We start from the raw sequence: 16,660 nt of genomic DNA on the forward strand, positions 1-16,660 counted from the left end.
AGAGCATTTACCGTAAATGGCGGAAGGTACTGCTCCTTGCTGAACTGTGCACAGAAGTCAGGTTGCCTTAATATGCTAGGAGACTGATGTAAGAGTCTTAAATACCTCATCCCTGTCATTACTGTTGTCCACCCGGTGTATACTTGCACCTCATTATAGTAGAATCGGCATGAATGGGCTATAGACTGTCTGCTCTCTCCTAATCTCACCTTGGTCATCAAGATGGAGACCAAAGAATCTTCTGCTGGCAACCCCTCAAACAATGTTGTCTGCAGTAAAATGGGATTCATGAAGTGGGCTGTCCAAGTGATCTGGAGCATATTAGGGTAAAAAGAAATGATGTTGTGCAGTGAATTTTCATCCACTGAAATGCGCTCTAACGCTTATCAGCTATTTGGATAAGTCGGGCCTGCAGTAATATAAACTGACCAACAATTTGTGGCTCCATGAACCCTCAGCCACCCTTAGAGAGAACAAGAATGGGCATACTGCAAAGAAGCAACCACACAAGAAAGAGGAATTCCTGGCTTAAGGAGGCTAATTCCAGATTAAATAACTAATTTCTGTTGTGTGTTTTTTTAGTGAATGTAGTACTCTCAGAAGCAGCTAAATAGACAGCTCTGGATCCTGTAGTCCTCTTGTTAGTGTCAGACAATGACCTGCGTGAAGTTTTCCAGTGAAGGAAACAGAGAGGCCTCTCTTGCCATAAATTTGACTTCTCTCTTCCTGTATAAGGGGCTAACCACCACCTATTATTTTTATTTTTTATGACCTCACAATGCCCAAAAGTGCTTCCGGGGCCTCACAGAACAGAAAAAATCGCACATGATTCCTGTCCCATAGAGCTAACAATCCAATTTCACCCAGAACACAATGAAAGGGCAAACAAAATAATGAGGTAGGGATGGAAGAGGAAAGAAAAGGCATGGGAGCAGGATTACTCAGCAAAGACATCTTCACAACATGACTGAAGAAGTTTGATTGGTTTGTTATAGATTATGTTAAAACACTGTAGATAAACTATGTGTCTTAAAAATGTCTTGGTCAAATCACTTCTTGAGGATATTGTGGCAGAACAGGATCTGAATGTGGGGAGGGGTGGGGAACGGCTTGGAGAACAAGCTTGGGAGTATTTTCTATGAATAAGGTATGGCACAGAAAAAAAGTATGTAGTTAGTTATGGGGAAGCAAATGAAAAGAGGTAAGAGGATTTGGCTGTCATGACTACCTGCGTGGAAAGCTCAGGGGGTGACGTAAATGACATAAGAGATTGAGACAGATAGATAGATGGGTGTAAAGTTAAGTAAAACAAAGACAAGTTGCCTGACCTTGCTGCAGTGGGGCAGGGAAGGCTACTGGAGAGATGAAAGAGAGAGTGCCGTGGTCAGAATGATCACTTAGGAAGATGATTTTAGCAGCTGCACTTACATGGGTTGGAAAGGATCAATGTGGGAGGCCTGCTGCTGATTTTTTTCACCCGACTCCTAAAGAGCCCACATGGCCCATCAACATTAGGCTAAATCAAAGGTAACATCATTCGACAACTTCTTCTGCAGCCTCTGATATGGTTACTAAACTGACACGATAGTTACCCCACACAGCTTTGTCACAGATCACTTGGATCCAGGAACACCCACTTTCTTTAAAAGGATATCAATAAAGTGTAGTTAGGTTTTCTCAATTTTAACCCTGGCTGTAAGTTTTCTGGATGCCCCCATGCAGGAACAGATAGATTTATCTTCAGGAAAATGAATGTCAATCAACTGGATACAAATCTCACAGGCCAACCCAGGAGAGCTATTTATGACAAACATTTGTCTTCCACCTCTCCTAGAAATGTAAGAACTTCCACATAAGGATGGGCTTTCTGCAAAACAGGTCAGACAAGACTCCAACAGATTCAAATTCTATAACTTCCAATGACTTGCATTCCAAGGTTCCTTTAATGGAATCAATATGCAAAATATGGAGCTTGGCACAGATGTGTTTTGCAAATAATCACGTTTTATATATTTAATGTACATACAGTAGCTACTATATATTCTATTATATATGAACAATATTTTAAATATCCAGTATACAACTATGGGGTATTCTCCTTGTTAAATATTTCTTATTCAGCTGTGTTTAGGCAGCTGTATGTATATCTTCCTCCAGCTTTGCAATGTTGTCCCCTTCACACTCACGCTGGATTTGAAAATGACCCTTGCAAAAAGAGGCAAAACCTGCTTTAAACATTAGCAGGCCTAATATTCTTAATGAAAAAATATATATTGATACAGGAGAGATTGCCAATCTGACTATTACATTCAAATGAGCAAAAGTCATTACAGTGCATGTCATTGCCTTTAAACGAGTCACAGCTTTTGGTTAGTCCAGGCAACAGTTACGCATACAAAGCTGATGAATTTAAACTGCTTGCTTCATTCCATGTTATGTCAAGCTATTTTTCTGCTGAAGTTCAGCCAGGATTCCCTCTAACTTTCCTTCAGTACATACTTGGCTCAGGCTCTTACACTTTCTCTTACAGAAATGATTTAGTACCCAGTAAGCATGAAAAAATGTTGGATTGTTGCTAAATGGGCAGAAGCACCAAAATATTCTTGACTTGTGCCTCCGGATTTCAGACATACTGCGAGTTCTTAAGGCATTTTGATTTTCAGCAGAAAGGTTTTGGTGTGGATGATGGGATCTGAGGAGAAATTTCCTGGCACAGGGAGGAACTTGAATCAGCCACCAAATCGAGGCAGCATGGATTAGCCAAACTGTCCACAGGTTGAAACAGATCCATTGAGTGAGTGGATGCTAAGCTTTTCTTTGCCTCCTGCACAGTCACAGGTACAGAATTTTTAAAAATTGCTGATGCAGCCAGTCAGATTCAGCAAGAGACTTCTGCGTCCAGCTAGCATTCTTACCATCTTTGCTAATTATTATTGATTTGTATCATGGCAACTCCCAGGAGCCCCTATCATGGACCAGGACCCCACTGTGCTAGGGGCTGTACAAACACAGGTTAAAAACATCTTCCCTCCATATTCATCTGACACAGATAACCTGTAAACTCTCTAGGCTGAATACACAACTCTGGTGTCACAAAGGGTGGTAAATGATCTCCAAAGGGCTGGTGGAGAATTCCCCCCCAGTGTAGGAACAGCACAGGGCTGATATAAGCTGTTTTATGCAGACTGCCCTCACATGCCCCACTGTAGGAGGTTGTATTAGCAGGGCTGGGAGGGGGCATATCAGAGGTGTGGGAAAGGAATCATAGTACTCAGCACTACAGAGATTCAACCCACAGGTAGCTGTGGAGACACCTCCATGAGTCACAGCAGGCCCCGGGATTGCTTCACATTAGCCAAAGGCCCTGCAGCAGTTCAGAAACAAGGTGGCACAAAAGTGAAACACCTTGTTTGCTACACTGTCTTAGGACAGTGGTTCTCAAACTGGAGTCCACGGACCCCAGGGGGTCCTTAGAGACTGCACAGGGAGTCTGCACATCTGCTGGGTGGCCTCTGAGGTGAGTCAAGGGGTGGAGGTGGCACTTCTCTCTGTGCCCCATGATACCAGTCAGCTCTGTGTTCTTGGGGAACCAGGACACAGTATCTAGCCTGTCTGACTCATGAAAGACCTCCCTCCCCGACCAGTCTCCGCTTGAACCAAAACCGATCAAAGAAAAGACTTGCAGAGAGCAGTGAAGGGCGTTGGGAAGCACACCTAGACCCCTCCTGACAAGGGTGACAAGATTAAGGCATCTTCATTAGCATACAGAATGGAGAACAGAGGCTATTCCCCTAGCCTCATCTGCATGCAAGATGGGACAGGGAGGCATCTCCATTAGCATACAGAATGGAGAACAGAGATTCCAAGGCAAGAACCACACTGAACTCTGGGACCAGAAAAACAGGGAAGCACTGCATCATGGGGATCTCTGCTCCAGATGTTCATGAAACTACGCCTGCACACAACCAGCTCAGCAGTTATCAGACCAATTCTAGTAATGAATCCTTGATTGATATCCAAAATACTGAAGCAGCCTAATTGCATTGTAAGCTCCCTGGAAGAAAACACCACCCATAGCCAAAAGTGATCAGCTCTTATTGTCTAGTCTAAAGAAAACCCTTGAGTCATCAGTTTACCCATAAACAAATCTAGCTTTCTCCCTGGAACCATTGTTGTTTCTCTACAAAAACCCTTACCTATGCCCAAGTAAGTGTTCCGATGCATGGACCCAAACTCTGCACCAGTTCCACTGGGACTCTATCTCCTGACTGATCGTGCTGGGGGCTCTGCCTATCTCCAGCACTCAGGACCCTGAGCTACCACCGTCACCTGGGAACCCCGACCAGTTCAAGCCTCATAGGGTATGCCCAGACTACCCGCCGTATCTGCGGGTAGCAATCGATTTATCTGGAATCGATATATCGCGTCTCGTTAAGACATGATATATCGATCCCCGAACATGCTCCCCGTCGATTCCAGAACTCCACCAGAGCAAGCAGCAGTAGCGGAGTCGACGGGGGAGCCGCGGCCATCGATCCCGCGCTGTGAGGACGGGAGGTAAGTCGGAATAAGATATGTCGACTTCAGCTACGGTATTCCCGTAGCAAAAGTTGCGTGTCTTACATCGACACCCCCCTTCCCCAGTGTAGACCAGGCCATAGAGTGGGTGAGATTCCTCTCTTTCTCTGTTTTCTTTTATACTTCAGGTATTAACCTTTAATAATGTATGTTATGTTGGTTTAGGCTCTCCTTGTGTAGTTATCACTATTATTCAATAAATAACTTTTATGGTTAAGCTGATTGCTTCTCTCTCTCCCTCTGAACTTTACTCTTTTGTGTTTTTAGCTTCCCCATTTACTCTGCAGCAACGCTTCTTTTACCTAAGCTAAAGATCCCTGTAGCGCCCAAAAACACTGTGAGGTTTACTCATCAAGTGGGTTGCTACCAGTACAACTGTAATGTGAAGTTGGGGATAGGGATATGTTGAACCAGTGGCATGTATGGGTGGCAGCTGAAAGTGCAGCTTGACCCAGCCCATTGAGTACAGGAACATATAAGGGGGTCAGCTTGAGAGTGCTGATTGACCCGGTCCACACAGACTTGCTCTGTTAGTGTGTGTGTGTGTGTGTTCATCTGATTCTGGGGCTGGAGGAACCCAGCCCTGGGGAACCTAGGTCCTTTAGGATAGCTCCATTGGGAGGGGACTTGCAGAAGGGAGCAGTAGAGCTCCATATGAACACACAAGTGACACAAGCAGTACATTAATAGAATTACAGAACACCGCCCCCCCCCCCGAAGAATAACCCTAATAAATGAGCATACCCCAGAGTAACGGGCACATCTGGTAACACCCACCACACGGGGCTGGCCTGAGCTGCCTGATGTCTTGCTTCCTCCCCACTCCAAACATTCCTCCATGCCCCCCATGGGCTCAGGAAGGGAGCACCGGAGGTTTTCAAACTAGGGTAGGGGGTGCAATCTAAAATTGCAGCGTCACTGCAGAAGAGAAATCTTCCCCTGCCATCAGAAGGGGTTGCCTTACCGCTATTGACTCTACAAGCAGGCAGCAGCTAGCCAAGGAGACACACCACTTCATGAAGCAGGGCCAAATGGAGGGCAGAAATCGCATGTCCCCCCCTCTGTGTGTCACCTCTACACACCAAGAATAGATAGACTGCAGTAAGAAGCAGGCACACCAATCTCACTGATAGCTGTAAGTACTCTTACACACTTTTTCTTAAAGCATTACTTACAGCTCATGTTGATATGAAGTATACATATACATTTGCCAATCAGTTTCTCAGTTGGGGGTCTGTGATTAACATTGCATTTCAAAAGGTCTCCATCAACAAAGAAAGTCTGAGACCTCTGTCTTAGGAGGCACAGCACAGGACCTAGCCTAGAGATTGTTATTTATGTTACAATAGTGCTTAGGAGCCCCATGGACTAGGACCCCATAGAAATTATTCTGGGGACGTTCTATGGCCTGTGCCATATAGGAGGTCAGACTAGATGATCAAAGTGATCCCTCATGGCCTTTGAATCTATGAATTGTGCCAGATATTGTACAACAGAACAAAAAGACAGCCCCTGCCCCAAAACAGCTTATAATGTAACATACACCCATTCACACATAATACAGCCCCTATATGTATACCTCAAAATAGAGGCTACATAGAGTTTTACATACTATGAAGTTTTGATTCAAACAAAACCATATGCTTTTTTGACATAACATTACAGTTGTTAGTTCTTATTTTGCCAAATTTTATAGTAGAGGCTATAAATACAGATTTGTGTTTTTAATGCTTACAAGTGAATACTTTGAGTTAGGAGGCACTAGTGAACATCATGCAAAGTTTGGAGCTGTCATTGTTTATGCCGAGTTTATGTACAATGATGTAAATTTAATAGCTATTCTCATAAATTACACTTTAGTTCCTTGAGTACCATTTATAATGCTGTATCCAGATGTACATAAGAACCGTGTCATGGATTATGTGTATACCTTTCATAAGGAGGAAATATTAAAGAGCACAGCCATGTATATGTGTGTGTGTGTGTTGTTATAAACAAGCAAAAGCAAGGAAATTCAAAGTTAAGAATGACAATCTGTTTTTAGGATAAACATGCCATTTTGCTTAGCTATCACAGCACATGCTGTATGCTAAAAGACATTTGGGGAAGCCCCTACAACCTCTGAGACAAAGTGGCTTTGAAAAAAAATATTAGCAGAGCTGTTCAAAATTTTCCATTTTTGATTGCATTTTTAAATCGAAAATTAATGTCAATGAACAAAAATCTGAATTATTCCCACACACATACACACACACAAATTCCTACATTAAGACCAGCTCTAGTGATTAGTAAAGGAGTGTTTGAACCAGTCACATAAATGTACCATAAATACGAGAGGCAAACTTATTCCATGTCCCATCATTTATTAATGGCTGGCATTGTGTTCAGAGTTGTGCCAGACACAAGGGAAGATAATGCCTTGCCTCAAAGAGCTCACAATTTAAATAGATACCTGAGCTGATCAAAAATTTGTGTTTGAAACTTTTTTCCCAGTGAAAAATAGCCATCCTATGGATATCAGCATTCACAAACATACAGATGGTATGTGCCATTCAACAAACCCCACACACAAAGTGGGGAAAATGGGGGGCTTTTGCCTTACCAGAAACAGAGTGGGCTGGCTGTACCTGGGCCTACTGATTTTTGTCTGTTTCTATGGTTACAGCAAGATAACCTACACACACTGTCCTGAATCTTTTTTGGCAGAAGAGAAATACCCTAATAGCTCTCCACCCCCACTGCCTTCCACTGACTGAAGGATTTAAGAAGGAAAATCCAGTCACTAGAAAAGGCCCCATCGCCCCCCACATGAAAGGGCACTAACAGGAAAGGAAGTGCTTTAAGAGTACTTTTATCTTGAGTATGGTTGTGTTTCAAGAAGAGTGTGTGTGTACAGAAGCTTGTAACTAAGGATTAGGAGATAGCAGTCTGGAATACTGGCCAAAGTGCTTAAAGATGTGAATGTTTTGTGAGTTGCTGTGTAGGAGGGGATGATTTGGCTGGCCTGGGAGAAACATGTTCATATGGGAGGGGAAGGTGAGGGAGATAAATCTTCAAAAAGAAATGGTGCAACCTTTTTTTAAAAGTTATTGTTCACACAGGAGCATGAAGAATTAAATTGCTATGCAACCACAGCTACAAGCAAAAGACCATGGGTGAAAGAACTGGCCCCACTGAAGTCAATGGAAGTTTTGCCTTTTCTCTTTCTCTCAGTGTTCCTTCTCGTTACATTTATTCATATTTTTTCTTAGGGTAATGGGGGTGTGTGTGTGTAGTTGGTTCAAAAGAACAACTGTAAGAGCTCTAGATTTTGATGCCAACCTCCCATTTTCTCCAGCACAGCATATGCATTATCCCATGTAAGCTTCCCCCTGCCAATATACTTTCTCCCCATAAACTAAAGTGTTCTTAGCTCCAGTGAAATCACTGGCATCCCTACAGAGATTGTCAATAAGAGTGTCAATTTGTGGTGGTGGTTTTGTGATGCCAACTGTTTTTAACTTGGAATACGCACTGAATGAGGTAGGGGTCCTGTGGAAAAAAATAGTATGTGATTACATAATTAAAGATTGTGTCATAATGTGTACACACAAAGAGCCAAATTAAGGTTTCACAGGCCGCCTTAATTCTGGCATCTCCTGACTTTGCAACTGTAATAGTGTTCTTTTAATGCAGGGTTTTTCTGTGAGCAATTTCTTAGGTTGTTTTAAAAAAATCAAACTGAAAAAAAAGATTTCACCACGTGGAATCATATTGACACCAATATAGGTCATCAGCAGGTTTGGAACCTTTTCCACAGCACTTTATTCCTCTCTTCTCTATTTTCCTCTTAATATGTATTTATGCGGGACATGTTTCCATTTTTATTGGTGGAAATAATGCATTAAAGAGTTTTAAAGAGATTTTAGCTAATGAGCCAAATCTATTTGTCAAGAATAAAAAAAAGAGTAAGGAAAAGTTTTGTAAAAGCTAGTATGGCGGAAGGTTCTTAAACTCTGCGTCAGCATAAGTTATTACTTCCTATGCTACCCAAAATAATCTACTGTTTTTTTTTTTCCTGTCTGGCCTTTGCTGGGAACAATGATGCCAAAAGATATAGTTCAAACTCTATCAAAGCTTCAAGTCTTGAAAGAAGAAAGTGTAGGAAGTGCAGAGCTAAATCAAGAAAGGATTTTTGTGGTATTTATTCTCTTTCTCTCTCTCATATGGATGAATGTAGATACACACACACACACACACACAATTCCAGGCTCTGGTAACTTTAATCATAAATCATACAATAAAAAAGATAAATCCAGCTTTTCTAATCCGACTAAAATAGCAAAAAAAAATTTACTTTCAAAGGTTCCAACCCACTATAGCTCCCATCCTCCACAAGGAAATGAATGGGTCTTTCTTGCAGCATCTCTTAATAGCTAACAAGTTCAGGCTTCTTGGATCAAGGAGTTCCAGAGTCTAAGTCTTTCACAGAAAATGCCCTATTGCTTTTAAAAAATGGAGGTGCTAGCCAGAGGTGAAAGTAAGCTGGTGTGCCCCGGTACGGCTTCCCCAGGCAGCAATTTAAAGGGCCTGGGGCTCTCAGCAGTGGCTGAAGCCCCAGGCCCTTTAAATTGCCATCAGAGCCCCGCTGCTGGAGCCCTGGGGTAGCAGCAGCGGGGCTCTGGGGGTTATTTAAAGGGCCGGGGCTCCCGCTGCCTCTACTGCCCTGGGCCCTTTAAATAGCCCCTGGAGCCCTGCTGCCAGAGCCCTGGGGTAGCAGCGGCACCCGGGGGCTCCGGCAGTGGTTTAAAGGGCCCAGGGCGGTAGCGGCAGCCGACCCCTATGCCCTTTAAACTGCTTCCAGGGGCCCCGGCTGCCACTGCTACCCCGGCGGGGGAGGGAAGGGCACTTACCGGTACAGGGCAGGCTGGGCCAGGGCTGGCTCTGACCCCCGCACCATCCCTGTCCCTTCCGGGGGCCAGAGTCGGCCCCAACCCAGGCCCGTACCGGTAAGTCCCTATTTTTACTTTCACCCCTGGTTCTAGCTTGATTGCAGAATGGAATAGGGGAAAGAGGAAGTTTTTAGGTAGGCAGCTCCCATAGGGAATTCGTTTCAAAAGAAGACTTAATTGTCAACTCTGCATTGCAGCCTAATTAAAAGAAACTGGAAGAGACTTTTGGACTATTGTCTTTAAAGACAGCAAGACCCAGTAAGTGCCTGTCATTGCAAAGGCATGATATAAACAATGGGCTGGATTTTTAAAGTGGTCTCAGCCTGGATTTCATATGTGCTGTGCCACTTGACTATGTAATCACTCATTTACACAAGTGTTTTTATACAATCACTTGGGAATGTGTGTGGACAGATGAATTCTATGCATGTAAAGTCTGCCATTGCGGTGCACAAGGGATTGTGAGCAAAAAGTCTGAAGGCACATTATTTGTTTGCACCACAATGTGCTATGCTTGGAAAAGTTGGCCCTGTGAGTTCTGCTCTACAATAATCTTCATAGAGGACAGAGATAAAAACAAACAAACAAAAATGATTGTTAATCCCAGGACTAACGGTGTTACCAGAAAGGAGTTTTTGTTTATTTCTTTTTCTGTCATAGTGTTACCTGTGCAGTAGGACATTCCTTCCTAGCACACTCCCCTGCCATGCTCCTGGCATCTATGTGCTGTTAGCAAAGTGAAACTTAGCTAGAATGCTGATCTCTGAAGGACTGCTCAGAGATTGGCATTCCAACTGGTCTCATTCTGCTGCCAGCAAAGAAAACAACACACAAGGGAGCAGGGTGGCACAGACAGGGAGACCAACACGGGAACGGAAAGGGCTCCAGGATCAGTGAGACAAAGACAACAAAGAGCCAAACAGGGAACAGAAGAAAACACAAGACCTCCTTGCATTTGTGTACACACATCAAAGACATTTTACAGACAACAAATCCTGCATCTTGACAGCGGGTTAGACTAGATGACCCTTGCGGTCCCTTCTAACTTGATGATTCTAAGGCAATACCTATGTCTGATTTTTTCCAGCCCTTGAGCAGCAGCTATTTTCTCTGCATTCTAGCTAGTTATTTATGTAGGCAGCAATCTCTCTCTTCTTACTTTTCTATATGGTACGGATGTATTAAAGCATCAAGTGCAAGAGTTTCCACTGGGCTGACTCAAACCATGTTTTCTTTTCACCTATTTCTGTCAATTCTTTTTAACCCAAATAATCACCAGCGCATATAATGGCATTTATTAGATAGAGATGGCACTGTATTCGAAGCTTGAGCCTCGTTGCAGAACTAAAGTAGGTCCTGTGTATCTTGCTAGCAATTGTGTAACTTGTTTTTCAAATCATGGCCCATTTGCATTCGATATATCATTGTCATGGGCTAATAGAAAAGGGGCAGACATAAACACAATAAAATTTATGTTTTCTTGAATTATTGCCCAAGTCAGGGCAGATTTCAGTTAAATTCCTTATGAACTGGCACTTTAGTCAAATAGTCTCTAAAGAGGTATCTGGCTGAGATAATGGATTGAAATATTGCCATATGGAGCAGAATATCTCCTCTGGCCACAGGAGAGGAATAATAAATTAATCTCTTTTTGGAAGGAATACATTCAATACAACAGGCTTAGATATCAAAGAGTAAGTATATTGGCGAACCCGGAGGTAGCTTTTGTTAAAAGGACAAAACTATAAACTGCAGTTTATAAACTACTTTTTTCCCCACAAGGTTATCCCACTCAGGAGCTACAGCTAACGTAGCACTGATTCTAAAATGTCACAGTCAAAGCTGGAATCCTGTATAGAAAGAGGCAATGTGGTCTAATGGATAGGGCACTGGACTCAGACTCAGGAAGATGGGGTCTACTCCCAATTCCGGTACTCTCCTGCTGGGTGACCTTGGTCAACTCACTTCATCCCTCTGTTCCCCTCCCACCTTTTGTCTGTCTTGCTTATTTAGACTTTTTAAGACTGTGTGTGTGTGTGTGTGTGTGTGTGTGTGTGTGTGTGTGTGTGTGTGTACCATACCTAGCTCAATGAGCCTTGTCTGGGGCCTCAAGGTGTTGCTGTAATACAAATAATTAATGATGAGTAATAACAGGAAAGGAGTCTAGATACATAGACCTGATGTAAGTTTATAGCTTTACTGAGGTCAATTGAGTTGTATCTACTTACACGTGGAACTTGTACTTCTAATATAAACAGACATTTTGTACATTGTGAGTAAATAACTATGGTATAATAGTTCTAATGTAGTAACTCCAATCCAGCAGTTCACAAAATCCAAACCAGAATTTGTTTGGAGTTAGCCCTTTGGAATTCGCTACCCACCTTGGTCTATAACAGGGGTCAGCAACGTTTCAGAAGTGGTGTGCCGAGTCTTCATTTATTCACTCTAATTTAAGGTTTTGCGTGCCAGTGATACATTTTAACGTTTTTAGAAGGTCTCCTTCTATAAGTCTACACTATATAACTAAACCATTGTTTTATGTAAAGTAAATAAAGTTTTTAAAATGTTTAAGAAGCTTCATTTAAAATTAAATTAAAATGCAGAGCCCCCCCGGACCGGTGGCCAGGACCCGGGCAGTGTGAGTGGCACTGAAAATCAGCTTGCGTGCCGCCTTCGGCACGCGTGCCATAGGTTGCCTACCCCTGGTCTATAATAACCCAAGTTTGTTAGCCCTCAGGACACCTGCAGATCTGTCTTTGACCTCTCCCTGGTCAGGAGATGGGTGATGGGTAGGGCTAGGTAGCAGTGATATGTGACACTGGTGGAAATGATCCCCATGATTCCCATATTCCAGAGGAGAACCCATACAGCCAGTAGCAGGCTTTATCTCTATTTTGCATCACCAAAGTGGCGCACTGCAAAGTAGATGTGAAAGCCAGTGAAATGGGCTCACAGATTGGCAACTTCTGTTATATCTATTAGGCCAGTATTATTTCTGAACCCAGTTTTCACATAGTTTTGATATTTGGTTGTCCACATACCTCACAAGTAAAACCACATGCACAAACCCAGTTAGAAGTGGGTCCCTTTTCCAAAGGCTGGATGTCAATCTACTCAACCTTCCACAGAATTCCACAGCTGTGGGTATGAGAGGAGACATCCTGGAAGAGTTTACTGGAGTGTCTTACTGGTATCTGTTTATCCTGACTATATGCTATGACTAAAAACAACACCATGGGCCAAGTGTAAATCATAATGATAAATAATAAATAACTTTTTTTAAAATATTCCATTTATTTATTTGGGGTTTTTAAATATTGTATAGTACATCCAACCCATGACAATCTTTTCAAAGTCTGTGTATAAATACAGAGACCTGTCAGTTAACCCTAGATCAAATCAAATAACACAGAAACAAGAACAACAATTATTGATTAACCTCCCCACAAAATCCCCATGTGATATTTAACAGATTTGCTTCCAGCTGAAAGTGGACAGTTTCTCTATTAGTTATTCTCCATGGAGGTGTACTATTGAAATATTTGTTCATTATAATCAGTAGCATCTCTGAGGGGAAGGCCTAGCTAAGCTGGAGAGTACGGAGTTCAATGGCCTAGGACCTTGTGCTTGTCTCCCTGTCTCAAAGCAGAATTAAACAGGCTCTTCAGGCCAGTGGAGTGTTTCCTTAGTGTGAGAAAAATCCTCATGTGTCAAAGGGCTGCTGAATTATCTCCTTCATCATGCCTCACTGAATCCAAGTGCAGGGGGCATTTTCAGGGGCAAAGGGGCATGATGGGAACATGGGTGTCCCTCTGTTCATCAATCCTCAGATGTTGGAAACACCCGGGGGAGGGGAAGGTCATTGGCAGACAGCATAAAGCCAGGCTGCTCTAAACTGTGCTAGGGACCGCACCAGCATAGAACCAGCCCCAAGCTCAGAGGGTCATAAATGGCTCCTTTGTATCACCCATCCTCAAGCTATGCCCAGAGCTCACTGGATTGTATGCATTCATAGCAATCCTGTACTTTGAACTGATATAGTGTACTGTATGCTGTATGGTAGCACCTTTCAGGGTTCCGTGGGTCCTTAGTAAAGTCACAGAGTTTAAGGTCAGAAGGACCCACAAGATCACCTTATCTGACGTCCTGTATATCACAGGCCATTAAACAACACCCAGGCAGCACTCTCACACCGAGCCCTACAACCAGAATTAGTCTGAATTATTACAGTCTTCAGTGGACTGAACTATTGTTTGTCACAGGCAGAGAACAAGAGGGATTGAGGTCCCAATGCCACTGCAACAGCAGGGAATTTATTTAGATTTAATTAACCAATTCATTCTAATAATGCCCCTATGATGGTGGCTGGAAAATATTGTATCCACGTTACAGCTGAGTAATCTGATGTGCAGAGAAGATAAGGCCCACATTTTCAAAAGTAGCCTTAGGGCTCCTCAGCACTTCGATGTCCACCTCATGCACCTTGGTCCCGATTTTCAAAGATGCCAAGCTCCCACAGCTACAATTAATCAAGGTCCCCCAAAATCCAAGGCATCGAAAATTCGTGGATAACCTGATTAGAGTTTGAAAGTGTTGGCCGTAATGACTTGCCTAAAGTCATCTAGCAAGGCATGCAAGAGCTAGGAGCAGAACCCAGGAGTACTTACCTCTAGCCACTAAGTACATACCCTGCAAATGTCAGCAGAACACCAAAGTATGCAAAGAACCCATAGACAAAAGAATAAAATAAAGTTAGCAACAGCACTGACTTTTACAATGAAATAGCGCCTCTCTGTTAGTATTTTTAAACAAAAATACACAGAAGGACTAAAGAAAGTCCTGTTGAAAGTTTTGCATATTTAATATTTTCAATTCTAGTCCAATAGGTTTGTATTCTCTTCTCATAACATAGCAAAGCACTACCAATGAGAAACTGCTTCTGTCTGTTGCCTTAAGAACATACAATATAGAAGCTGAAGTGCTCAGTAGTGTTAGTGAAGTAAGCGGGGGAAGTAATGGATGGAAACTTGTAGCTGATATCTCTGAATGGGTAGAAACAAAGCTGCAGACAGAGTGCTAAGTGATATGGAGAATGGGAATCACAAGAGACCCGTCAGACTGCCTCCTCTGATGTGTCACAAGGGGCTAGATCAGACCGGAACCAAGTGGTGACACAAGATAACACCATTCCATAAAGGCCAAACCTGCACTGAGAACTGACAATATGGAACAGTGATCATGGAAACTATTAACTCATTCTTGTGAGTTTTTCCAGCACCTTACACATATGGATTGGCAAAATATTCAAAGCAAAACATTTATCTGATGAAGTTAGCCCTTTTACCTGTGCATGAATTATGTGGGTACAGACCTTGACTTCTACAGATTTATTCAATGGATTTATCCATTATTTGTAATTATTTATTGAACTCTTTATTTCTGCAAACATATTTTGTCCCAGGGGCTATTTGCAAACTATCCACTTGACCGTAGCTTGGTCGCCATCTTTGGCCAGTACACCAGAGATTGAACCAGGTACCTTCAAAGCTAAAAAGTACGAGCTGCTACATCTTGAGCAAAAGAGACAACCCCGGTATCTGGGAGCTGTAACAGATTTATATCCTCTGCAGAGGATGCACAGAGGGAGATGAGTAACACACATACACCAGTGCATTAATACTCTTCATTATTCATTAATTGTGGTGTATGAATGGGCACCGAAGCCACATGGCATTGTTTCTGTTCCCTGATTGGTTGACTGGACATCTATAAATTGGGAAGAAGCACTTAAGGTGTAAAACAGTGACTGAACTTGAACCACTGGGAGTTTTAATACTGACTTTAAAGGCAGTAAAACAAACACATGGGATGAAATTTTCCTCTGTGCAGGGGGGCAGTGTTAGGCCCATGTATTATATAAATCCCACTTAAGCCTTATTATGTGGGCTAAGCAGGTTTTCTTGATGGACAGACACTATTGTTATTTATTAGTTAAATATTTTTGATTACATTGGCATCTAGAGGACAGAGCCCCAACAGATGCTGTGCTAACATATAACAAAAAGCTAGATGGTAAGCTTTCCTGGTCTGGGACTAATTCTATGCACAGGAATACATTTCACCAATAGCGAATACTTGTACTTCTTATTCTTATTTATTTAGTATTTATTTATTGTATTATGATAGTGCCTATTGGCCCTGATTCGGGGCCTGGATCTCATGCAAACGTGAGCATTTGCACAATGAATAGCAAAGACTATTTCCCCAAACTTCTGTGCAAACAAACTCCATTTGCATGAAAGTTCAAAGTGAACAAGAAAGGCCATTAACATCGTGACACTGAACAGCTAGTCAGAATTTGAATAGATGCCTATGAACATTGTTTCATTGCCATATTTTGCCTAGCACTATGCAGAACAATCACTGAAGCTGTGCTACTATTTTCTTATGGGTCGCCTTCCAAAGGGGTTTATAAATAAGCTGTACAAATTGACTTGGGTTTGAAATTAGTGTGTGTGTTCTCAGCACCTCAACAGCTTTACTGTACTGAATGGAAGAAAAATAGATCTAGCGACTCTTAGGCAGTGGAATGAAAATAAATATGAGACTACAGTGGCCCTCATCAGAAGCTTTGAGCTTCACTTACTAAAAACAGCTTTATTATATTCCAAAAGAGACATTTTGTATAAATGTCCACACTGCTCCTTTAGTGAATGTTTAGAATGGGAAAAATGGAAATGGCTGTTATTGCTCTTAGAAAATAGCTCTTTTATGAAGAGAATAGTAATAAAAATTACTAAATACATAATCTTGTATCTCCTATAAGGATAATTCATAAAGTGCCATGATTTCACTGTAGCTGTAGATAGTATCATCCTAAAGTCTATTACTCTTTGTACACACTGGGTAAAATGCTGGCCTCATGAAAGTCAGTGCCAATGGCAGCGCAAAGCTCCTATTGGCTTCACTGAGGCCAAGATTTCACCCCCTACCTTTGCAGGTATTTACATGACTTTTGCATCATTGGTCCGTAGAGTAAGTGACCATACATTGCATACTGATGTCACAAATCACATAAATAATGTTGACACTGAGAAAGAAGACAAATTCCATTCTGTGGTATTGACTTTACCTTGGCAATTCCTATG

The sequence above is a fragment of the Trachemys scripta genome, chromosome 2 (assembly GCF_013100865.1).
Source record: "Trachemys scripta elegans isolate TJP31775 chromosome 2, CAS_Tse_1.0, whole genome shotgun sequence".
In the NCBI taxonomy this organism is placed as follows: domain Eukaryota; kingdom Metazoa; phylum Chordata; order Testudines; family Emydidae; genus Trachemys; species Trachemys scripta.